Source organism: Symphalangus syndactylus, chromosome 13, assembly GCF_028878055.3.
Source record: "Symphalangus syndactylus isolate Jambi chromosome 13, NHGRI_mSymSyn1-v2.1_pri, whole genome shotgun sequence".
Taxonomy (NCBI): Eukaryota; Metazoa; Chordata; class Mammalia; order Primates; family Hylobatidae; genus Symphalangus; species Symphalangus syndactylus.
The window spans coordinates 24,880,675-24,904,563 of record NC_072435.2 but is presented as its reverse complement, the minus strand read 5'-3'; the positions used below and the strand labels follow the sequence as shown (position 1 = coordinate 24,904,563).

Sequence of the window (23,889 nt, the reverse complement as noted above, 5' to 3'; positions counted from 1 at the left end):
TGAGGAACGGAGGGACATTCATCGCCTTTTGTCCCTCATAATCACCTCCATGAGTCCCAGAAAGAGTCTCACTGGAAATCATGTTGGGCCAGGACTGTGTTGGTTTCAGTTAAGCCAGATGGCAGGGCAGGTGCTGGGGGTTCCTATGCATTTGGTCTCCACGTCACCCGGAAGAATCCTTTGGGACTGTTCCCTCCCTCTGGGATGCAGGCGTGGGATTCTAGTGAGGAGTGTGCCCTTTCGGTGCCCACCTGCCCTCCTTCCTCTGTGAGCTGCATCTCCTCCTCCCTCCTGTTTTTCTTCCACGTAGAGATGAATGTATGTTTACCCCTATTTGGATAAACCAGAGAAATAAATCAAGTAACGGAACCCCAGACCCAGCCTCCAACATAGCCTGATTCTTTTCTGTTCCTCTTCCCACTGTACTAATTTCATTATGTTGGTGCAGAGATACCTGAGATGGGGTCTCTCAGAACAGATTGCAACACCATATGTGTAGAGAAGGTGGTTGGAGATGGCAGGAGTCCAATCCTGCCAATCCTGAGAATCAAAGCTTGTGTCTGATACTACAAGTGTATACACAGGAAGTAGATGGATCCAGGAAAGATCCTAGAGCCCTGGAAGAGATTTAGAGCAGGCAGGATCCCTGCAGGAGAGTAGAGTAGCAGGACACAGGTTCAGCAGCCACTTCTGAGGTCAGATGCTCACAGCTAGGCCTCTGTGGTAGGTCTAATCTGCAGAGCAATGCAGAGCCTGGGAAAGCTCTGATCACACGTGGAAGATAAAACTCTGGGCTTCTATTAGTCTGTTTTCCCACAGATACAAATAACTACCTGAGTGGGTAATTTATACAGAAAAGAGATTTAACTGAATCACAGTTCCACATGGATGGGGAGGCCTCAGGAAACTTACAGTCATGGCAGAAGGGTAAGCAAGGTATGTCTTACCATTGTGAAAAGGAGAGACAGAGAGAGTGAAGAAAAGCACACACTTTTAAGCCATCAGATCTCGTGAGAACGCACTCACTATCAGCAGAACAGCAAGGGGGAAATCCGCCCCCATGATACAATCACCTGCCACTGGGCCCCTCGCCTGACATGTGGGGATTACAATTAGACATGAGATTTGGGTGGGGACACAGAGCAAACCATGTTAGAGCTCATGGAGAAGTGTCCTGTGTGATGGAACATCCTGCTTCTGTGGGCGTGACAGTCTTTGCTCTTTCTTGGCAGAGAAACACAATAGTCATTTGAGGACCATGTGTAGATAGGCTTGCTTTCTTCAGAGTTTCTTCAAAAAGGATTCAGAGGAAACACTTTACCCACTTTCAATTCGAGTGATGGTGGGGAGTGACTTCAGTAAAAATGGCAGATTAGGGAACTCGGGGTAGGAGTGGCAGCTGTCCATCCCCAGAAATCTCAGAAGGCCCAGCACAACCTGCCAGAATTAACCTGATCAAAACTTGTACTTTTTTTTTTTTTTTTGCCATGTAGCTTTATTTTAAATCAGACCTTTATTTTACTATATGGTGTAAAGAATCGATTCTGTCACTTCATAATGTGTCTTATGCACTGCAGTCTATTTCTGAGTTTTGAGCTCCACCCATCTATCAGTCTGCCCATCAACCAACATGTCTCACAAGACTAGCTACCCTCATTTCGTTCTTTTTCGGAGTTTTCTTGATTATTCTTATCTGTGTTTTCACCTATGAGATTCTTGCAATAACACCCATAACTCCTAACGGAATGTATCTATTTGGATCAAATTAAATTTATAAATTAGCTCATGAACAATTGATTTTTATAATATTGAATTTTTTTTACCCAAGTCCATGCTGTAACTTATGTGTACATTCATATATTTCAGAAATTTTCTACTTAATTCTTATATACATTTCACATATTTGTTAAAATTATTCCTAAGTATATTTTATTTTGTTATTTTGTAATTGCATCCCCACCCCAAATCTAACTTGTAAATTATTATTTCATATACACGTAAATACCTGCTGTGTGTAATTTAAGGCCATGTCATGGGTTCAAACTGATTTGTAACATCAACCACTCAATTTTCCCCATTCACTGGAATGACTACTATTCCATATCCACAACAAGAGCTGTTGGGTTGAGGGAAATCAGGGTGGGGATGAAGCAGAAGTGAAGAGAAAACATTATCTAACCCACGCATGCAGCAAAACAACCTCCCTATGGATCAATATGTAATTATCTAAAGTATAAAATACTTAGAAAATATTAATATTTATCTCATACTATACAATATGGAAATTATAAGGAAAAGACAAAAGAATACCCAATTACTTATATATTCCCTACATAAAAATACATACATTTATATGGTAAAAGACTGCATTATTGCAGTGTAAAATGAAAATAGGAAAACATATAAAACATAACAATATGTAAAACAAGTGACAATATGTATGTTAGATTTAATATCCTATAGTAAAATAGGGTAAATTAAAACTATAAAATAGAAGAAAATTTAAATCCAAGTAAATCATATGAGCCAGCCAAAAACTAAATAAATATAATCAATAAGCATTTAATACATCTTGACTCAGTTTAGATATAAAAGAAATAAAAATCAAACAATGACATGGTGGTTTTGCCATGATGTCATCAAGCATAAAAAGATAATCTTTTCTCAACAGAGATGCATCTCAGGTTTGTGGGTCTGAGTCTCACATGGACTGCAGGTGAGAGAGTGAAGAGATGCAGCCTTTTCTTAATTAAAGTAGAAGGATATAAATATGTATATTTATTTTTGCTATACTTTATAATATACAAACATATGGATGATTACACCCTAGTATTTGCTGTGATTCTACAGAAATGCATGACTCTCAGGAGACATCCAAAAGACAGCAGATAACTCACATGAAACTGAATAGTGAACTTCATCCTCAATGAACCACAGAGTTCCCCATTCTGAGTATATTGTTCAAGTTATTTTCCTATTTTCCTTCCGCAGGTTCTAGCATGTATTAACACCGTGTGTCTGAAGTCTTCCCTGCTGGTCATCTGGAGGAATCTGAGAAGGGGCAGGTCTTTCTTCTGACTCTCAGAGCAGCACCCTCTGCTGGACAGGGCCGGGCACCTCATCTCAAGCCCAGTCTGATCCACCAACAGGGTCTGTTATCTCCTGTCCAGGGAAGAGGTGGGCCTCTCTCCGTCCTGGGAGGAGCTCTGAGCTTCACCTTCACCCAGGGATGTGCCCTAGGGACCCGCCAGTGGGGCTGGGAGAAGCCCCCCTCAGCAGGGAAGACACAGGTGCCTGGGTGGCCGAGGCCTTGAAGGTCTGCACCATGGTGCACAGAGGCCCCGGAGCTGGGTGAGGCCAGAAAGCTGCTCTGGGGTCAGCAGGGAATGTGCCTGCTGAATCTGCATCTGAGCTACGACTTCACAAATGGCCTCAGACCTAGAGTGCAGCGAGATCCCCTGGCTTTTCTGAAGTGGTGGCCGGTGGTCTCCTGGGGAGCAGGACCTGGGCTGCTTACTGCCCTTACCCATTGAGGGCCCGCGGGAGCTCGTAAGTTGGGCATCATGGGTCTGCGTGATGTGGCTGCTGTGCCCACATCAGAGGGTTTTTGTTTCTTTTCCAAAGTCAAGCTGCACTAATCTAGACCAGGGATCCCCACCCCTGGGCTGCGGACCGGTCCCCGTGGGTGGCCTGTCAGGAACTGAACCGCACAGCAGCACGTGAGCAGCGGGTGATTGAGCATGACCACCTGAGCTCTGCCTCCTGTGAGATCAGCAGCGCCACTGCATCTCAGAGGAGTGCGAACCCTACTGTGAACTGTGCATGTGAGGGATCTGGGTTGCATGCTCTTTATGAGAATCTAACTAATGCCTGATGATCTCGAGCGGCACAGTTTAATCCTGAAACCATCCCCCCGCCTGTGGAAAAACTGCCTTCCACAAAACCAGTCCCTGGTGCCAAAAACGCTGGGAACCGCTAATCTAGACAGTTCTCTGCTAAGGAAGCACGTGGTTGAGAAACATCAGAATCGTTCCCAGGGACCATGCTCCGGAGTCTCAGCAGGCGCCTGCAGGTGAGCCCCATTGAGGAGAGGTGAGCCCCACTGAGGAGAGGTGAGCCCCACTGAGGAGAGGTGAGCCCCACTGAGGAGAGGTGAGCCCCACTGAGGAGAGGTGAGCCCCACTGAGGAGAGGTGAGCCTCTCCTCTTCCTTCTGGACTTCCTCAGCTTTGGTAATGAAAAGCTGCATCCTCTTCTGTCCCCAGTTCCTCTCTGGGTGTCAGGATCTCTAAAACCCTCTCAGCCGCTGAGAAATCTGTCTATCTGTCTCACAGTGTCTTTATCCGTGCATCATGAAGGACCCTCATACGGCTGACGTGCCTTGGCTAATGCGAGTAACACTGCAGCAAGCGTGGGAGTGCAGATACCTCTTGGAAAAACCCATTTCCTTCAGATACACACTCAGAGGTAGGATTGCTGTATTGTTTGGTCATTTTGAATTTTAAAATTAAAAATAATTTTAATTCTCATATTGTTTTGAGTAAAATTAAATTATAACTTGTAAGGCAACTCCATGATTTTTATAATTTTTTAAGAAATAATTGCTCTGCCAATTGACTGTCCCAACAACAGTGTACAGGGGCATTTTTTTTTCCTCCACACCCTCACCACTTGTTACCTTTTGTCTTTTTAATAATAAGAATCCTAAGACATGTGAAGTGATACCTCACTGTGATTTTGATTTGCATTTTCCTGATGATTAGTCTATTCAGGCCCTTTTTTGTTTTTGTTTTTGTTTTTGAGATATACTCTCACTGTTGCCCAGGCTGGAGTGCAATGGCACGATCTCGGCTCACTGCAACCTCCGCCTTCTGGGGAGGCATGATTAGCCACCACACCTGGCTAATTTTTCTATTTTAGTAGAGATGAGGTTTCACCATGTTGGCCAGGCTGGTCTCAAACTCCTGACCTCAGGTGATCCACTTTGCTTGGCCTTCCAAGTGCTGGGATTACAGGCATGAGCCACCACGCCCAGCCCCTTTGCTCATTTTTAATAGGGTTATTACCATTACCATATTTGCTTTTGAGTTGCGGGTGTTCCTTATATATTTTGGATATAAACTCCTTATCACGCATAGGGTATATATGGTTTAACATATTTTCCCCCGTTATCATACCCCAATATCACTATTATATTTCACAGCTCCCTCTTGAACACCTGAAAAAATTCCTAACATATTTCCATGTGTCTGTATCCAGGTTATTGTGGTTTTTGCCTGAAAACACATTTATATGTGCTGATATTCCCCAATAACTAATATATTTTTTCTCTGTCTGTTTTGAGACGGAGTCTTGCTCTGTTGCTCAGGCGGGAGTGCAGTGGCACGATCTCAGCTCACTATAATCCCTGCCTCCCAGGTTCAAGTGATTCTCATGCCTCAGCCTCCCAAGTTGCTGGGATTACAGACACACGCCACCACACCCGGCAAATTTTTTTGTATTTTTAGTAGAGACGGGGTTTCACCATATCGGTCAGTCTGGTCTCAAACTCCTGACCTCAGGTGATCCACCCACCTTGGCCTCCCAAAGTGCTGGGATTACAGGCGTGAGCCACCGTGCCTGGCCCTAACTAATATATTTTAAATAACTTTCTGCTCTTGGCACATGGACTAAAACCACATCACCATGCCTTCAATGATGTCCAATGTCCGCCATCTTATTTCCACTCCAGCTCCACCCCCGGCATAGTTGCTTTTCTTTTTATTGAAGCCTTCTCTTTTTTTTTTTTTTTTTTTTTGAGACCTAGTTTCACACTGCTGCCCAGGCTGGAGGGCAGTGGCGCGATCTCGGCTCACTGCAAGCTCCGCCTCCCGGGTTCACGCCATCCTCCTGCCTCAGCCTCCCGAGTAGCTGGGACTACAAGCGCCCGCCACCACGCCCGACTAATTTTTTGTATTTTTAGTAGAGATGGGGTTTCACCATGTTAGCCAGGATGGTCTCAATCTCCTGACTTCGTGATCCGCCGGCCTCGGCGCCCCAAAGTGCTGGGATTACAGGTGGGAGCCACCGTGCCCTGCCAAAGCCTTCTCCTTGCCAAGTTAATTAAAGAGAATGTTTTATTCATCAAATTAGAAATTACATCCTCAGAGAAGCTTTCCAGTATTTGTAGTTCTTACAGGCCACATTTATTATAAGTTTATAGACTCCAAACTTCTCCACTGAACAGTTAATAAAAAGGACACAGGCTTATTGTAAAATAATTCATTTAGTGCATGCCATTCTGACTACATTAGAAATCTAGTTCTCCTGCTCAGCGTTCTGTGGTGTGACTGTTCAATGCATTACTTAAAACTGCAAGATTGAATAGAGAGATCAGCTTCTGACATTGATGAATGCAAACCACAAGAAACCAAGTCTCCTCTGCAAATGATGAAAACACTAGCAAAGCCACTAAAATCAATCATTTCAGACTCCTGAAATTTACCAAAGCCACAGAACAAAGCGAAAATTATCTATCCCACAGAAAGTACCAAACTTCAGTAAGACAGCAGCATTTGTGTCATTTTAACGTGGGGGCATTTCTGTCACCCTCCATCCTTCGTTCAGTGTGGAGCACTGACTTTTTTTGTTTTTTGTTTGTTTGTTTGTTTTTGAGATGGCGTTTTGTTCTTGTTGCCCAGGCTGGAGTGCAATGGCGCGATCTCGGCTCATTGCAACCTCCGCCTCCTGGGTTCAAGCAATTCTCCTGCCTCAGCCTCCTGAGTAGCTGGGATTACAGGCATGCACCACCATGCCTCGCTGATTTTGTATTTTTAGTAGAGACGGGGTTTCTCTATGTTGGTCAGGCTGGTCTCAAACTCCCGACCTCAGGTGATCTGCCTTCCTCGGCCTCCCAAAGTGTTGGGATTACAGGCATGAGCCACTGCGCCCAGCTGCACTGACTTCTTTCGAAGCTCCTTTTACACCCCTTCTATCTCCATCTTCATGTTCACCACAGTATTATTCACCATGGCCAAGACATGGAAACAACCTAAATTTCCTTCAAAGGACAAATGGGTAAAGAAAATGTGATGCATACACAGTAAAATATTATTTGGCCATGAAAACATGGAAATTCTGCCATTTATGACAACAAGAAAAAAGCTGGTAGATGTTATGCCAAGAGAAATAAGGAAGACACAGAAAGAAAAATATTGCATGATATTCATTTCTTCATTTCTGGGGAGACCTCAGAAACCAGATCCCTACTAAGATGTGGCAGGCTAGTTTTGTATTTTAGACTGCTCATTAAAATATGTATTTATTGGGCCGGGTGTGGTGGCTTACACCCATAACCCCAGCACTTTGGGAGGCCAAGGTGGGCGGATCACCTGAGGTCAGGAGTTCGAGACCAGCCTGGCTAACATGGTGAAACCCTGTCTCTACTAAAAATACAAAAATTAGCTCGGCATGGTGGTGCATGCCTTTAATCCCAGCTACTCAGGAGGCTGAGGCAGGAGAATCATTTGAACCCAGCAGGCAGAGGTTGCAGTGAGCCGAGATGGGCCACTGCACTCTGGCCTGGACAACAGAACGAGACTCCATCACAAAAAAAAAAAAAAATGTATTAATTGCCTATGGTTTTAAAAAACGCAAGTAGTTTCTTAAGGATAAACTGAAGATTCTTAAACAGAGTACTTCTGTTTTCTGAGTCAACCTTTCTTGTTCAGAGAATGAAAAGATCAAGATGCCTCACCTAACATCCAGGAGGTTCGCTGACTTCCTGATTCTAGGCCCTAAACCTATGTCCAAGAGGAAAGTTACATCTGTAGTCCAGAGCTTTTTAAATATAGTTATCCAGGCCCCTAAACAGCACAAGAAAATGGAAGCTAACTCCTTACAACTTGTGAAAGAGACAAAGTAGCTGCTGCTTTTTTGTTGCTTATTTTGGATTAATTAAAGTGACATCTTTTTTATTCTTTCTTAGTTAAAAATTAAAAAACAGGTTGTGTTGACTTACACACTTCTCCATAAAAATACAATATGTTGATTCAATATGAAATGTCTACTTTAGTGCCAGATAAATTGAGAATTTGTATACCAAATTTTAACAAATTTGATGTTCTCAAAAGAAACAGCATTATTCACTTTGTTTCAGATGAGACTGGGCTTACGTTCACCAGTACACACTCACAGAGATATAATTCCACAGGCACACGTGCTAGAGTAGGCTAACATCATCACGGACAGTAATAACATGCAATGCCATTTGACAAATCCCCCAACAGAGCTCTGTAAAACCACTAGAAAACATGCACAACAGCACAACCATCAAAATGAAAACACCTATTGTATAGAGGTGTAATAGTAGTTGTATAGTTAGTAGTTGTATGGAGCACCCTTGACATAAGTAACTCCATCTTAGAAAAAGACTCCATCTTACATTTCATGGGGCACTTTGCCAACAGGGACAAGATGTTTTGCTTAGTAAATAAATAATAAAGACTGCATCCAAGCAGATAAGGACATAAACAAGCACATTCTTCCACTATCAGTCCTCCCCACAGGACTCTGGCCATAAAAGAAGCTGGGCTTCAGCAGCGCAAACGGCCATCTTAACTGCCAACCATCCTGCTGTCATTTGTGATAAGCACTTGACATCTGCTGCCGAAGTTTCTACCCACATCAAAGATTCTTCTTTGCAAGATCAACAGACAACTCAGCCCAGACCAGGAGACTGTTTATGTCTTCATTACTCTCCCCACGCAGGTTCAAATCTGCTGAGATTTGGTTTATCTCTGATTTATTAGGGAGAATTGGCTCACACAATCACAAGGCAAAGTCCCATGATAACCCATCTGCAAGCTGAGGAAGAAAGAAGCCAGTAGTGGCTCAGTCTGAGTCCAGAAGCCTCAGACGCAACAGCACAGCCTTCAGCCTGTGGCCAAAGGCCCGAGAGCCCCCAGCAAACCACCAGTGGTCCAGAGATAACCAGGTCCACACACGTTTGTATCTTTCCACAGTGTCAGGCTTTGATTGATGCTATTTCAATCACAAAAGCCATGAGCCGCCTGGAGTTCCCAAACAGGCATGTGATGGTTAATATTAAGTGTCAACTTGATTGGATTGAAGGAAGCCTAGGCAGCTGGTAAAGGATTGTTTCTGGGTGTGTCTGTGGGGGTGTTGCCAGAGCAGACTGATTTTTGAGTCAGTGGATGGAGAGAGGAAGACCCACCTTCGATGTGGGTAGACACCATGCAATTGGCTGCCAGCTTGGGTAGAACACAGAAGGCAGAAGAAGGTGGGATACCTTTGCTTGCTGAGTCTTCTGCCCTTCATCTTTCTCCCGTGCTGGATGCTTCCTTCCACTTCTGCCCTTGGACATCAGATTCCAGGTTCTTTGGTCTTTGGACTCTTAGACTTACACTGGTGGTTTGCCGGGGGCCCTGTGGCCTCTGGCCACAGGTTGACGTCTGCACAGTTGGCTTCCTTGCTTCTGAGGCTTTTGGACTTGGACTGAGCCACTACTGGCTTCTTTTTTCCTCAGCTTGCAGATGGCCTATCATGGGACTTGGCCTTGTGATCGTGTAAGCCAATTCTCCCTAATAAACTTCCTTTCCTGTAGACATATATCCTATTAGTTCTGTCTCTCTGGAGAACCCTGACTAATACAAGACAATTCTCTTTGGTACTGCCCCTTCACTTAGTAGTCAGAGCCATAGGCACGCAGGCTCAAGCCACTTCACAAGTCAGTCAATATTGCAAACCATATATAAGAGTGTACTTAATCAATATATATAAATGTTATAGATTAAACATTTCACAATAAACAAAGTAATGTTTAACATCAAGAGAAAAGAGATAGGAGAAAGGGTTAACAAGTCAGTCTAGGGAGAGGAACAAAGCCCTTGGTCAGGGCTGGGCAGGCCCATTGGTCTTGCAAGGAGGCTTCAGCAGCAGACGCCAAGTGCTCATCACAAATGACAGCAGGACGGTTGTCAGTTAAGATGGTTATTTCAAGCCACTGAAGCCTTGCTCCTTTTATGGCCACAGAGTCCTCTGGGGAGGACAGACGGTGGAAGAATGTGCTTGTTTATATCCTTATCTGGTTGGATGCAATCTTTATTATTTATTTATTAAGCAAAACATCTTGTCCCTGTTGGCAAAGTGCCCTATGGAATGCAAGATGGAGTCTTTTTCTAAGATGGAGTTACTTATGTCAAGGGTACTCTATACAGTAGTCTTACCCACATGTTCATAGAAACATACAATCTCATCCATGTCATAATCAAGGCCAAAAACCTCACAGGCGCCCTCCCTTACCTCAGCTCCAGGAGGCTCCCTGATGAGTCCACACAATCACAAATCCAGTCACACCCACCAACGGTTCTCTCCCAACAACAGCATATATTTTTGAAGACAAAGCATCTCACACCCCAGTGTTAGTCTAAATTGCACCATTTTGTAAGCCCCCTGCTCTTTTGCAGACCTTGGTCAAAGTAAAACATTTCACAGGGGTTCAGGCAGTGAGAAATATCCTGCCTAACCACCTGACCACAAGGCGAACAAAGACCCAATTAAAGAAACATTCTCATCATGTCCTACCGGGCAAAGGCCCAACTAAAAAAATCATCCCTATAATATCTTTCTGGGCAAAGGTCCAAGGAACATCCTGATGACATCCCACCGGAAAAAGGGCCAAACCGCCTGATCATAAGAACATCTTGTCAATATCCTGCCGGGCAGCAAGCCATACAGCCCAGGCCCCTCCCGCCCATACCAAGGTAACACTCACAGAGACATTTGAAGAGCCAGGCAGTGCTCTCAAGCCTGGGACAGCATCAGAGAACGAAACGCAAAGTCCTGCCCTTACAGAGAGAGCCTTGGCACAGATCCAGTCACGACCGAGTCACTCCCGTGGAACCTACTCAAGGACCCTACACACGTGCCTGGAGCTCCCCAATCTATTGGGGGGTGGGGGAAAGGGCAGTGCTGAAACGTCCCCAAAATCTCACATGTAAACACCCTACCTAACACTTTCTAGAGGCATTTCCAGCTCCGGGCTGTATTTCCAAGAACCCTCTGGAGGCACAGCTCTTTTCGAAGGAGGGCCATGTTGCATGCTGGGAAATTTTTGAACTTTTCCCAAATCACAGCTTTTAAGCTTTCCGGGCTTATTATTATTATTTTGAGACATTGCTTCACTCTTATCTCCCAGGCTGGAATGCAGTGGTGTGACCTCGGCTCACTGCAACCTCCGCCTCCCGGGTTCAAGCGATTCCCTTCCCTCAGCCTCCCAAGTAGCTGGGATTACAGGCGCACACCACTACGCCTGGCTAATTTTTGTATTTTTAGTAGTGACGGGGTTTCACCATGTTGGGCAGGAGGGTCTGAACTCCTGACCTCAGGTGATATACCCGCCTCGGCCTCCCAAAGTGCTGGGATTACAGGCGTGATTTCTGGTCGTTTCAGGCTCCCTTTCCTTCCCAGAAGGACGCGGGGACACGCCTTACCTATGGACGGATCCCAAATGCAAGCTGTAAGCAATTAGAACTGTAGACTCCTAGAGCCTGAACCACTTTTCCCAGTAATTTTTTGTGGTGCGCCTTAGGAGCAACCAAAGTTTCAGGGCGGGAGAAGGCCGACAGGGCTTCCAGCATTTGAAGATTCTCCCAATCTGAAATACGCTTCGCCAGAAGTCTATGGGGGTGCAGCTGCTCTAACAGTGGGAGGAGACACTGACGAAGAGCATTCTGAGGGCCGCGCTTCCAGCGCTGAGGATTCCAGCCTAGTGAGCATTTCCCAGAGGTGTCTGGGGCATTGCTCCATTAGGGCCGTGTACAGTTGCATGCTGGGAAACACTGATGGGCGCCGTCCCAGATACGTCGATTCCCGGGTTATGAGCTACATTTCCCAGAAGCCCTCAAGGCACGACGCCCTTAGGGCCGCGTAGAGTTGCATGCTGGGAAATCCTGACAGCCTCTTCCAACTTTGTGCATTCCCGGGTTACGGACTACATTTCCCAGAGGCCTCTGGGTCACGGCTCCATTAGTGCCGTGTAGAGTTGCATACTGGGAAACACTGACGGGCGCCCTTCCAGCTACGTCGAAGCTTCTCTGGTTACGGACTACATTTCCCAGAGGGCCTTGGGGGCACAGTCCAATGAGGAGCGAGCCGGGTGGCTGGCTGAGGGGCGTGCTTCATGCTCGCGGGATTTTTAAAAATGGTTTCTCCTGGACCTTATCCCAACTGCACCTGAGCCCTTGTTTCACCTCCTGATGTGCTGGGTGTGGTTAGGCCTCGAGCCGGGAGCTATTTGCCTCCCAGGAGGAAGCCAGAGCAGGGTTCCGCGGGGAATGGCGGTGAGGGAGCCACTCGGGACGGGGAGGCCCTAAAATGAAGAAGCTTCTGCCTGAGGATTCGGGAGCGGCGAGCAGGGAAGTGGGAGTGTGTGTATGTGTGTGTGTGAATGAGCCAGAGGCTGCCTGGTGGGGCCCTGCCGTGGCCCAGTGACTGAGATGATTGTCTTCGTCTGTGGGGTAATGCGAACAAGCCCCGTTCCCCTAGCTGTGATGCATGCGGGGTTGACGCGGCCGGGCTTTGTCCCCATAAACTGTGACACAGGTGTGTGTAGACGTCTATGAGGGCCATAGCGCCGGGCTGTAAGGGCACCTGTAGGGGTGACGCAGCCGGGCTGTGTCTCTGCACCTCCGCTCTGTGCGAGGTCAATGTTGGTGGGGTCTGCAGAGGTGGCACGGCCAGGACGGGTCTCCGTGTCTCTGAAATGTGCCTTTGCACTTCTGTCAGGTTGACAGGGACAGTCAGTGTCTCTCTGGTGTGAGCGTCTGTGGGTGTGAAAGGGCCAGCGAGTGTGCGGCTGTGACTGGTCGGGATCGGGCCTGGATGCATGGCCTTTTGAGTGAGCACAGGTGTGTGCGACCATGTCACCTGTCCTTCTAGTGTCTCCATTGCTTCCTGTGCCTTCGCCTTCCAGCCATGTGGTACCTGCTAGGGAGCAGTGGTCCCAAAGTGACGTGAGAGGCTCGACGCTGTTGTGAAAATGACCAAGAAGAAGGCTTCACAAGTCACGAGATGGCAATTTTGGAGCCAGAAGTGCTCTCCATGCACACTACCTGACGACAAGAGGAAGTAACCTCAAGAATAGAATTCCTTTTGGGGAAGAAAGAGGTACCTGACATGGGAGGCGGGGAGGCGGGGAGAGGGGCAGCTCCATGTTTCAGTACCCCAGTTCCTAGAGTTTTCCAGCAATTCTCTGAAAAACTCACATGCCTGTGCCCTCTTATTTCTGATTGATTTTAACTGTGGTCTGGGGACAAGTGTGCCTTTTCTTTCTTTTTTTTTTTTTTTTTTTTTTGAGACAGAGTCTTGCTCTGTCGCCCAGGGCTGGAGTGCAGTGGCGCAATCTCAGCTCCCGGGTTCAAGCGATTCTCCTGCCTCAGCCTCCCGAGTAGCTGGGACCACAGGCGCACGCCACCACGCCCAGCTAATTTTTGTATTTTTAGTAGAGACGGGGTTTCACCATATTGGCAAGGATGGTCTCCATCTCTTGACCTCATAATCCGCCCCCCTCGGCCTCCCAAAGTTCTGGGATTACAGGCGTGAACCACCGCGCCTGGGCGTGTGCGCTATTTTCTAACGTAGCTTATGATCCGGAAAGGTCCTGGTGCTTCATTCTTATCTTCCTTTTCCCCTCCGGCCAGCTGGCCTTCAGGAAAAGCATCCCGGAGGAGGAAGAAGTGTTATATGTCCTAAAGTAAGGTTTCAGGTGAGTTAGCTTTTTGTTCATTCAATGATTTGCGTTTATACAATTTAAGACTATTTACTTTCCTTGGGCCCATATCTTCCCAAATAGCCATTTATCCCACTAATTCCTCCCCAAGGGATGTGACAGAGCTGTGCAGGTCATTCCTCCGTGTATTCTCCATTGACCTACGCTCTTCTAAAATGTCTAAAAATTGTCGAAGAATCTGATGGTACAGAAGAGATTAATTCTAGCACTTTATATCACAGTGTGGTTTGATAAGGAAGGGATTTATTTTTGGGTGGAAGGAGACACCAGATATCTTTGGTCTTTTGTTTATTTTTTATTATTGTAGTTATTTTTTTAACATGGTTAATTTTTTAAATTTTTGTATAATTGGCAAATGACAAATTGTATTTATTGTGTACACATTTTGATATATGTATACATTATGAGATAATTAAATCAGGCTGATGAACGTATCCATCACCTCACTAATTATTATTTTTGTCATGAGAACATTAAAACTCTACTCAGCAATTTTCAAATATACTATATATATATATATATATATATATATTTTTTTTTTTTTTTTTTTTTTTTTTTTTTTTCTTTTGAGATGGAGTTTTGCCCTTGTCCTCCAGGCTGGAGTGCAATGGCATGATCTCAGCTCACTGGAACCTCTGCCTCCCAGGTTCCAGCGATTCTCCTGCCTCAGCCTCCCGAGTAGCTGGAATTATAGGCACCCGCCACCATGCCTGGCTAATTTTTGTATTTTTAGTAGAGACGGGGTTTCATCATGTTGGCCAGGCTGGTCTCGAACTCCTGACTTCAAGTTATCTGCCCGCCTCAGCCTCCCAAAGTGCTGGGATTACAGGTGTGAGCCACCATGTCCTGCCTTTGTCCCAATTTTTAATCACATTTTTTTTTCACACTCTTGAGTTGTGTGTTTCTTATATATCGTGAATATTAACTGCTTATCAGATGTATGGTTTGCAAATATTTCCTTCTAATCCATAGGTTCTCTCTTCACTCTGTTGATTGCTCTGCTGTGCAGAAGTTTTTTAATGATGCAATTCATTTGTCTGTTAGCCACCATGCCCAGCCTTGATTTCTTTTTCAAATAGTTGTTAGTGTATAGGGATACTACTGATTTTTTTTTTTTTATACTTTAAGTTCTAGGGTACATGGGCACAACGTGCAGGTTTAATACATAGGTATACATGTGCCATGTTGTTTTGCTGCACCCATCAACTCGTCATTTATATTAGGTATTTCTCCTAATGCTATCCCTCCCCCAGCCCCCCACCTTCCGACAGGCCCTGGTATGTGATATTCCACACCCTGTGTCCAAGTGATCTCATTGTTCAGTTCCCACCTATGAGTTAGAACATTTTTCTGTCCTTGTGATAGTTTGCTCAGAATGATGGTTTCCAGCCTCATCCATGTCCCTGCAAAGGGCATGAACTCGTCTTTTTTTTTTTATGGCTGCATAGTATTCCATGGTGTATACTGGATTTTCTTAATCCAGTCTATCATTGATGGACATTTGGGTTGGTTCCAAGTCTTTGCTATTGTGAATAGTGCCACAATAAACATGTGTGAATGTGTCTTTATAGTAGCACAATTTATAATCTTTTGGGTATATACACAGTAATGGGATTGCTGGGTCAAATGGTATTTCTAGTTCTAGATCCTTGAGGAATCGGCACACTGTCTTCCACAATGGTTGAACTAATTTACACTCCCACCAACAGTGTAAAAGCGTTCCTATTTCTCCACATCCTCTCCAGCATCTGTCGTTTCCTGACTTTTTAATGATTGCCATTCTAACTGGTGTGTGATGGTATCTCATTGTGGTTTTGATTTGCATTTCTCTGATGACCAGTGATGATGAGCATTTTTTAATGTGTCTGTTGGCTGCATAGACGTCTTCTTTTGAGAAGTGTCTGTTCATATCCTTGGCCCACTTTTTGATGGGGTTGTTTGTTTTTTTCTAGTAAATTTGTTGGAGTTCTTTGTAGATTCTGGATATTAGCCCTTTGTCAGATGGGTAGATTGCAAAAATTTTCTCCCATTCTGTAGGTTGCCTGTTCCCTCTGATGGTAGTTTCTTTTGCTGCTCAGAAGCTCTTTAGTTTAATTAGATCCTATTTGTCTATTTTGGCTTTTGTTGCCATTGCTTTTGGTGTTTTAGTCCTGAAGTCCTTGCCCATGCCTATGTCATGAATGGTATTGCCTAGGTTTTCTTCTAGGGTTTTTATGGTTTTAGGTCTAACATTTAAGTCTTTAATCCGTCTTGAATTAATTTTTGTATAAAATGTAAGGAAGGTATCCAGTTTCAGCTTTCTACATGTGGCTAGCCACTTTTCCCAGCACCATTTATTAAATAGGGAATCCTTTCCCCATTTCTTGTTTTTGTCAGGTTTGTCAAAGATCAGATGGTTGTAGGTGTGTGGTGTTATTTCTGAGGCCTCCGTTCTGTTCCATTGGTCTATATCTCTGTTTTGGTACCAGTACCATGCTGTTTTGGTTACTGTAGCCTTGTAGTATAGTTTGAAGTCAGGTAGTGTGATGCCTCCAGCTTTGTTCTTTTTGCCTAGAATTTTCTTAGCAATGTGGGCTCTTTTTTGGTTCCGTATGAACTTTAAAGTAGTTTTTTCCAATTCTGTGAAGAAAGTCATTGGTAGTTTGATGGGGATGGCATTGAATCTATAAATTACCTTGGGCAATATGGCCATTTTCACGATATTGATTCTTCCTGTCCATGAGCATGGAATGTTCTTCCATTTGTTTCCTGTTTTATTTCGTTGAGCAGTTTGTAATTCTCCTTGAAGAGGTCCTTCACATCCCTTGTAAGTTGGATTCCTAGGTATTTTATTCTCTTTGTAGCAGTTGTGAATGGGAGTTCACTCATGATTTGGCTCTCTGTTTGTCTGTTATTGGTGTATAGGAATGCTTGTGATTTTTGCACATAGATTTTGTAAGGGATACTATTGATTTTTTAATGTTGATATTGCATACTACAACTTTACTGAATTCATTTATCATTTCTAATCATTTTTTGATGGAGCTTTTAGGGTTTTCTTTATGTATAAGATCATGTCATCTACAAACAGGAACAGTTTAACTTCTTCACTTCCTATTTGATTGGCTTTTCTTTTTCTTGCCTAATTGCTCTGCCTAAGGCTTCTAGTACTACATTGATTAGAAGTGGTAAGAGTGGGAATCCTCATCTTGTTCCTGATATTTCAACTTTTCACCATTGATTATGATGTTAGCTATGTGCTTGTGTTATATCACATTTATCATATTGAGGTACATTCCTCAATACCTAATCTGTTGAGAGTTTTTATTAGGAAAGGCTGCTGAATTTTGTCAGATGCTTTTTCTGGATCTATTGTGATGATCATAAGGATTTTATCCTTCATTCTGTCAATGTGCTATATCAGATTTATAGATTTGTATATGTTGAACCATACTTGCATTCCTGGGATAAATCCCGCTTGATCATGGTGAATGATCCTTTTTATATGCTACTGAGTTCAGTTTGCTAATATCTTGCTGAGGATTTTTGCTTTTATGTTTATGAAAGGTATTGGCCAGTGATTTTTCTTGTCTTGTAGTGTCCTTGTTGGGTTTGGTCATGCTGGTCTTATAAAATGAGCTTGGAGATAGTCCCTTCTCTTGAATTTTCTGGAAGAGTTTGAGAAGCATTGTATTAGGTCTTCGAATGTTTGGTAGAATTCAGCAGTGAGGGCATCAGGTTCTGGTCTTTCATGGGAGATATTTTATTACTTGTTCACCCTCCTTACCTGTTGTTAGTATGTTCAGATTTTGTATTTCTTCATGATTCAATCTTGATAGATTGTATATTACTGGGAATTTATTCATTTCTTCTACATTATTCAATTTTTTGGCATAGAAATTTTCTTTTTTCTTTTTTTTTTTTTTTGAGACGGAGTCTCGCTCTGTTGCCAGGCTGGAGTGCAGTGGCACGATCTTGGCTCACTGCAAGCTCTGCCTCCCAGGTTCACGCCATTCTCCTGCCTCAGCCTCCCGAGTAGCTGGGACTACAGGTGCCCGTCACCGCGCCCGGCTAATTTTTTGTATTTTTAGTAGAGACGGGGTTTCACCGTGTTAACCAGGATGGTCTCGATCTCCTGACCTCGTGATCTGCCCACCTCGGCATCCCAAAGTGCTGGGATTACAGGCGTGAGCCACTGCGCCTGGCCCGGGAACTAATTTTTTTATACCAGGCCTGCATTAATTGCGTTACAAGAAATATAACTTGCTGGGCGCAGTGGCTCATGCTTGTAATCCCAGCACTTTGGGAGGCCAAGGCAGGTGGATCACGAGGTCAGGAGTTTGAGCCTGACCAACGTGGTGAAACGCCGTCTCTACTAAAAATACAAAAATTAGCCAGGCGTGGTGGCATGTGCCTGTAATCCCAGCTACCCAGGAGGCTGAGGCAGGAGAATCACTTGAGCCCAGGAGGTGGAGGTTGCAGTGAGAGCCGATATTGTGCCACTGCACTCCAGCCTGGGTGACAGAGTGAGACTCCATCTTTAAAAAAAAAAAAAAGAAATATAACTTAAGGAAGTCCTGAATTTAAAAAAATGACTACTCAAGGTAAAAAATTCAGAGTTATGAAGGTGCTGGTACTTTGTAGTTATTAACAAATGTTTGAATGGATAGGCTTGTGTTAAGCAGAATAAGTGTATTTCAAAAATGTCCGCACCCTAATTCATGAATGCGGGAATATGTGGTGTTGCAGGGGCAAGGGAAATTTCAGTTGTAGATGGACTGAAGTTGCTAATCAGCCAACCTTAAGACAGGGAGATTATCCTGAATTGTGCCAGTGGGCCCAATGTAATCACAGGGTATTAGAAGTAGATGAGGGGGGTCAGAAGAAGAGAAAGAGGTGAGGATTTACTGTTAACTGTATTTACTGTTAACATTTTCTAGGTATGTGTCCTGTCTCCCACTCCCCCACTAAACACGTGTGTATGTTTGTTTCTGGAGCATTAAATCCTGCTAATTGATCATGTAAATGAGTTAAAGACTCTTCGAATCTTAGTTTGTGAAAGCAATCCAACCCAGCCATGGGTCACATTACATTTGTGTACATGTGGAGAAGAGAGAGGCAGGCCAGTTATCTTTCTCTTGCTTTGAAAAGCCTCACATGTTTACACCTTATAGAATTAGAGATACACCATTTCAAACTAATCCCATGACAGCAGATTATCAAGAAAGAGAGCCTTTCAGAGTTAGATTTTCTATGATTTTAATGTTTCTTTGACAGAGAATGATAATCAGTGATGTCTGATGCCTTCCAAATATATACAAGTAACATTTCCATGATTATATGTACAAGTAACAAATCCAAGATACATGAAATCCAAATATATGAAATGACTAAGATGGCAATAATTTGAAATAATTACATGAATCTCCCATATCACACAGAACACATCATTCAGTCTCTTGCTAATATTCTCGATTTGGTATCTCTTCTCAGATTAGATTCTTTAAACTTGATTTCTGATGCAGAATCATGTCTCTATTTCCCTAGTTGCTGGTAAAGGGGGAACATTTTTTTTTTTTTTTTTTTTTGAGACGGAGTCTCACTCTGTTGCCCTGGCTGGAGTGCAGTGGCACGATCTCGGCTCACTGCAAGCTCTGCCTCCCGGGTTCACGCCATTCTCCTGCCTCAGCCTCTCCGAGTAGCTGGGACTACAGGCGCCCGCCACCACGCCCGGCTAATTTTTTGTATTTTTAGTAGAGACGGGGTTTCACCGTGGTCTCCATCTCCTGACCTAGTGATCCGCCCGCCTCGGCCTCCCAAAGTGCTGGGATTACAAGCGTGAGCCACCGCGCCCGGCGGAACATTTTCTTCTTATGTGTCTTAGAATCATTTTTGCTAATTTTGCTGGTTCAAATAAATTCATGCTTAACATCAGACTTGGAAAGTTATTTTTAGTTAGCATTCATGATATTGATAGCTGATTGAGAAGCACATATTTTAGCACAAGAAAACAGGAGCCTTGCGTTTCTTTTCTAAAAATGGATTAAGGGATATGTAATGTCATTGATCTTTAATAAAAATAGCTAACTTATGTAAAGTAATTGTTATGTATTACTATGTTTTATGTAGATTATCTTACTTGATAATTGAGATAGCCATATCTTATGGTATTTATATTCCAGTTTCACTAGTGGGGAAAAAGACACTGCGAGGTTAGTAACTGTCAGAGTTCAGATTCACACCCTGAAAGTTGTACTGCAGAGCCTGTGTTCTTTTTTTTTTTTTTTTTTTTTTTTGAGACGGAGTCTCGCTCTGTCGCCCAGGCTGGAGTGCAGTGGCGCAATCTCGGCTCACTGCAAGCTCCGCCTCCCGGGTTCACGCCATTCTCCTGCCTCAGCCTCCCGAGTAGCTGGGACTACAGGCGCCCGCCACCGTGCCAGGCTAATTTTTTGTATTTTTTAATAGAGACGGGGTTTCACCGTGGTCTCCATCTCCTGACCTCGTGATCCACCCACCTCGGCCTCCCAAAGTGCTGGGATTACAGGCGTGAGCCACCATGCCCAGTCAGAGCCTGTGTTCTTAATTTCTCCAAAGTACGTCTGCCCAAATTACATGTACCTTTTTAAACCTATTTTCTTCATTTGGTAATACATCATAAATGCTTTCTCAATTATATGGATCAGTATCATTAGTAAATGTATTTTATGTCATGATATAGCAGATCATAATTTATTTAATCTGTCCTCTACTGTCAGATATTTCTTTTTTTTTTTTTTTTTTTTTCTGAGCCAGAGTCTCGCTCTGTTGCCCAGGCTGGAGTGAGTGCAGTGGCGCAATCATAGCCCACTGCAGCCTCCGCCTCCTGGGTTTGAGCAATTCTGCCTCAGCTCCCCCGAGTAGCTGGGACTACAGCTGCCTGTCCGCACACCTGGATGATTTTTTTGTATTTTTAGTAGAGATGAGGTTTCACCATGTTGGCCAGGCTGGTCTCAAACAACTGACCTCAGCTGATCTGCCCACCTTGGCCTCCCAAGGTGCTGGGATTACAGGCATGAGCCACCGCACCCAACCTATTTTTTTTTATTTTTTAAAAATTATTCCCTGAAGGCTGGGCATGGTGGCTCAAGCCCGTAATCCCAGCACTTTGGGAGGCTGAGGTGGGTGGATCACGAGGTCAGGAGATCGAGACCATCCTGGCTAACACGGTGAAACCCCATCTCTACTAAAAATACAAAAATTAGCCGGGTGTGGTGGTAGTCGCCTGTAGTCCCAGCTACTTGGGAGGCTGAGGCAGGAGAATGGTGTGAACCTGGGAGGTGGAGCTTGCAGTGAGCCGAGATCATGCGACTGCACTCCAGCCTGGGCGACAGAGCAAGACTCTGTCTTTAAAAAAAAAAAAAAGAAAAAATTATTCTCTGGAGAAGTGGAATAATATCAATTGATTGCATCAAGGGCAGTGTCCTAGTTGTGGTATTATACTGTAGGTCAGTCATCATTGGTGTAAATCAGGTGAAAGGTAAACAGGATTTCTCTCGCTGTATTGTTCCTTACAACTGCATGTGAATCTTTATCTCCATTCTAAAGAAAATTCACAGAGAAAAAATGCCCTGAATATTCGTGCACAAACATTTGTGTATGACTATAGCTGTGTCCTTCAGATACATTTTGAAAACCAAAATTTTGAGTCAAAATCAGACTTGTTAAGTGTCTGCAGTATGCCAAACTCTGTGATATTAGCACGAAGAATGAGAATAACTAAAAGAACACAGCTGCTATCTGTATGTTGTCTATAACCCAGCAAGGAGGGGAAACTGAGTAGAAGCAGCTCAGGGCAGCCTGTGATCACAGATTGTGGGGAATTCCAGGTGATGTGCCTGAGAGGTGCTAGGAAAGGAACATCATTCTGACAGCACCCACTCGGATAGGCCATTCTTGCATTGCTATCAAGAAATCCCTGAGACTGGGTCATTTATAAAGATTATATTGTCTCATGCTTCTGAAGGCTGAAAAGGAAGCATGGTATTGACATCTGGCATCTGCTTGGCTTCTAGGGAGGCCTCAGGAGCTTTTACTCCACTTTACTTGGAAGGTGAAGTGGGAGCAGGCACGTCACATGGCAAAAGGAGGGGTAAGGTTGGGACACAGCAGTGGCGGGAGGTGCGGGGGATACCATGTACTTTTAAATGACCAGATTTTGCAAGATCTCACTCACCATGGCCAAGACAGCACCAAGACATGAGGGATCTGCCTCCGTGACCCAAACACCTCCCACCAGGCCCCACCTCCAGCACTGGGGATGACAGTTCAACTTGAGATTTAGACGGGGCGAATATTCAAGCAATATCGCCCACGGATGTCGAGTTATAACCAAATAATTCTGAATTCACAGGTTCCATGTGTAGGTAAATACAATTTGTTTTCTAACTTGTATTTTTCTAATAATATTTGATGCAAAGGGAAGACCAATAGGGTAAGGCGAATTAATGCTTGTCTGCTGGGCCATCATGGCTTGAAGGACAAGTTCAGAGGTAAAATTCACACTCCCCTCAGACATAAAAGGAAGCAGCCTCAAAGCAACTGTCGGTATGTACAGGGCATCACTTGGCGTTTTGGCCATTTTTCCAGTCAGTGCTGCAGCACATGTGGAAATATGTGTCTGTGTGTGCATGTACATTGGCATCCGCAGGGGTAACCGGGACCTGGCGTGTGAGTAGAAGACGCACTTGCGTGGGTGTGTGTGGGGTTGATGTGCCAGCTCTGTCCCCATAATTGTGACAGGTGTGCGAGTATCTTGGGGGCAATGGGACCCATGCAGGGTGACCATCCTTATAGAGGGAGGTCAGCTACACAGTCTATAACTCCAGTTAATACAACGTATACCCCAGGAATCTCTGAAACACCCTGATCCCGGTGCCCTCTGACTTCTGATTGTTATAGATATGGCCTGAGGGCAGGTGTGCCTTATAAGGTATTTTCTAATGTAGGCTGTGCACCTAGAAAGACCTTAGCTTCTCATTCTTATCCTCCTCTTTCCCCTAAACCAACATCCTTCTGAAAAAGCACCCCTTGAGAGGAAGAATCATTTACCCATCTTAAAATCAAGGTTCAAGTGAGTTACGTTCTATTCATTAAATGATTAGTGTTTATAAGACAGGACTATTTACCTCCCTTGCCCCTAAATATTCTCACAATAACAACTTATCCCAGTCATCCTTTCCAAAGAGGTGTGAGGGGTTCATACAGGGATATCCCTCAATGTACTCCCCATTGACCAAGTCTGTCTTCTGAATGTTATTCATGTGCCCCTTTGGCAAACTGTGTAGCTCTTTCTGTGTGCTCTGCTCTTCTAAGAATCTGATGGTATAGAAAAATATGTCCTGGAGCTTAACATTAGTGCTTGATATTAGAATGTGGTTTGCTAAGGAAAGGATTCGTTTTTAAGTGGAATCGAACACCACTTATCTTTAGTCTTTTCCCTAAGTCTGATTTTCATATCACAGCCAGAAAGTAGATGGTTTGACTACATGACAAGGTTGTCAGCTTTGTGAGGCTTTTAAGAGTGGAGTTTGAGCAAACTTCTGTGTCATCAAAGGCATAAATGTTTTTCAGGTAATCAATAAATTGAAATTTGTTCTGTTTACTAGATTTTCTTTGAAGCCGACAGCTTCAGAGTTGTTTTTTTCCACTTCCTTTGTGTGCACAGTGAGAAGCAATGTGGTTTGATTTTGGATATGAGTTCTGGATCTAGGACAGAGTTGGCAAATTTTTTCTGTAAAAGGTTCAGCAGTAGAGGGATTTATGGGCCACATATAGTTCTGTATTTTTCTTCTTTTTATTTATTTATTCGGATTGTTGTTTAATTAAAATGACATCTTTTATTTTTTATTTTTATTTGATAACAAATTATGTGCTTATTATGTACAACATTATGTTTTGATACGTGTGTGCATTATGGAGTGATGAAACCAAAGTGAATAACATACCCTTCACCTTACTAGTTATCATTTTTGTGATTAGAACATTTAACATCTCTCAGCAATTTTCAAATATACATTGTTACTCATTATAGTCACCAGGTTATAAAATAGATATGCAGAATTTATTCCTCCTCTCTAGCCTTTG

General features: G+C 43.9%; 1 protein-coding gene and 2 long non-coding RNA genes across 3 annotated transcripts in view; all 3 read left to right on the top strand.

The window, feature by feature from the left end:
* LOC129460654 (zinc finger protein 813-like) overlaps window positions 1-23,889 on the top strand; it is a 109,645-nt gene that overhangs the window by 36,646 nt on the left and 49,110 nt on the right.
* Window positions 2,806-4,646, top strand: LOC134732261 (uncharacterized). The gene is made up of 3 exons (XR_010115242.1): window positions 2,806-3,177; window positions 3,625-4,072; window positions 4,173-4,646. It is a non-coding gene; the product is annotated as an uncharacterized lncRNA (long non-coding RNA).
* On the top strand, window positions 12,087-22,875 carry LOC134732258 (uncharacterized). The gene is made up of 4 exons (XR_010115239.1): window positions 12,087-13,166; window positions 13,700-13,764; window positions 21,819-21,856; window positions 21,959-22,875. It is a non-coding gene; the product is annotated as an uncharacterized lncRNA (long non-coding RNA).